This window comes from Cimex lectularius, unplaced genomic scaffold (genome assembly GCF_000648675.2).
Source record: "Cimex lectularius strain Harlan isolate CLEC.00 unplaced genomic scaffold, Clec_2.1 scaffold102, whole genome shotgun sequence".
Taxonomy (NCBI): domain Eukaryota; kingdom Metazoa; phylum Arthropoda; class Insecta; order Hemiptera; family Cimicidae; genus Cimex; species Cimex lectularius.
Window position 1 is genome coordinate 325400 of NW_019394228.1, and position 2328 is coordinate 327727.

Here is a 2328-nt window from a genome sequence, read left to right on the forward strand (position 1 = left end):
ATTTTATTTGGGTGATGGTAATGGCTTTTGCGATGCTTTTTTTCTTTAACCATATTGTCGGTTATCACTTTCTCCGTCATCGTTCCATTTTGTTTATGGCGTGGCACGTCGTCGAATCATGACCTGAGGGCTCCAAACACATTTGGCCGTCTACTTTGTTTCATTGGGCACACGTGACCCGCCCAATTCCACTTCATCATTTTATCCTCGGCTTCTCAGACACCCAAAAACGGATCCGTTCTCGATCCGAACCACCTAGGTTTTTCATACGTAACCGCCTGGTTTCTATTTGTATTCTTGAGCCTAGAATACAGAAGGCTGGGATGGGACCTGATACCAATATTCGATTTGAATATGAAACTGGAGAAAAATATTTTTTATTGGGTTATTGGACTGGTTGATTTGGACATTCGGACACTAGGCCGGCCGCGGGCCTTAATTTTCTTTGAATGCGCTCGCGTTACGTTCCATTCTTTGCTTCTTTTATACTACCAGTTCAACAAAATTCTCTAGTTTCATTCCCTTACTCTTTTCTTTTTTTTTCTTCGAATAATCGTTTCCTTTTATGTTTGCTCCAGTGTAAACGGTGAATTTATATGTTGTTTCCCGCCGAATATTACAGAAACCTAAAATCCTGCCGAGAAAAGGTTTATACGTCAAAACTTGAAGTGTGTTGATATACGGTCATTTACCACGTGAATTGATTAATGATAATAATATACAGGGTGTCCCGTGAACCGACATCAATACTTCAGGAGGTTGTACTACTATACTCTCTTAATTAATGAAATCTAATAAAATGTTATGTATACTGTAAATTTTATTAAGCGAATTGAAAAAGGATTGAAAACCTTACGAGATTTTTTTGTAACCTTAAGCAAAAAATGTATAAATAATCTCATAATTAAAATTAAGTTATATAAAATTAAATATAAAAACAAATTTTTCTATTAATTTAAGATTTTTTCAAATATAAAATAATTTTTTGAAGTTGTATTAATTTTTTTTCAAATCTTTGAAATGAACCATTTGTTTTATCAATTAATTAATCTTTATGAAAAGTATTGGTTGACATATATACTTCGTTTTACTTTTTAAATCCATTACATTTAGTGGTCTTATTGACCAAATAACTTCTTTCTATTAATTAATTGTAATGTAATGTATTGGTTGAGATAAAAAGTCAGTGTCCCGAGCGGGATTCGAACCCACGACCTTCGGCTCAATATGCCGTTGTTTTAACCACTTGAGCTATCGTAACGTCGATCCATTCGGACACTAACTTCCCATCTCAACCTACAACCTTTCGAATTTTCCCTCCTTTTTGCCCTTTTTCTAATGTCGTGTAATCTATTCTGTTCTCGGCGACATATGAAGTGGCCACGGGGAGCTGTTAGTGAAGTTATACTTCGTTTTACTTATTAAATCCATTATATTTATTGGCCTGATGACCAAATTACTTCTTCTAATTAAATAATCTTTTTATGTAAGGGTTTGGTTGAAATGAAAAGGCTAGTGCCACGAGCGGGATTCGAACCCACGATCTTCGGCTTGATACGCCGACGCTCTACCACTTGAGCTATCGTGACCTCGATCCACTCGGACACCATCTTCCCATCTCAACGACACCTTTTGAAATTTCCCTCTTTTTTGCCATTTTTCAAATGTCGTGTAATCGGGTTGGATTCTCGACTCTTTTTTATCTCAACTAAAAACCTTAATTAATTGTAGTATATAATTGGTCAAGCGGACAACGAAATTAGTGAATTTGTGTTTAATTTTTTCATTACTTTTTAAATATTCAGTAAACAACAATATGACTTGAACAATCCAAAAATATTACACACAGAACAAAACATAGATAAACGTAAAGTTTTAGAAATGGTTTACATCAACAGAGATAAGCACAGCATCAATTACAAAACAGACACATGTAAACTCAGTCGCACCGACGCTAATATCATTAATCAAATACAATATCGATATCGTACATATATCATCATCACATTCCACACATCAAATATTTCTATATAGTCTAATTCTTCAGCAATTAGGCTCTCCTTTTCCTAATCATCCCGAATAATGTAATCCTGAAAGGATAATAAGGCCGAACCTTTACCCACGTTTTTTCCAGTTGTCGGCTCTTTTCACCTCAAAGAAGCCGATTCCTCAGTTAAAAAATGGACTTCTATCCCTACTCCTTCAAAATCCAACATATATAAACATAAAACATCAATATCTCACTGGCACTCTCAACACGACACACAAAAATGACACAATTACGCAGAAAACAAACACTATGAGTGAGTGCAAATACTTTGATTGAAT

At 35.0% G+C, this 2328-nt stretch overlaps 1 non-coding gene across 1 annotated transcript; it reads right to left on the reverse strand.

The window, feature by feature from the left end:
- Positions 1-1516: 1516 nt before the first annotated feature.
- Trnad-auc lies at positions 1517-1589 on the reverse strand. Its single transcript has one exon. It is a non-coding gene; the product is annotated as a tRNA-Asp (tRNA).
- Between the last annotated feature and the right edge of the window lie 739 nt (positions 1590-2328).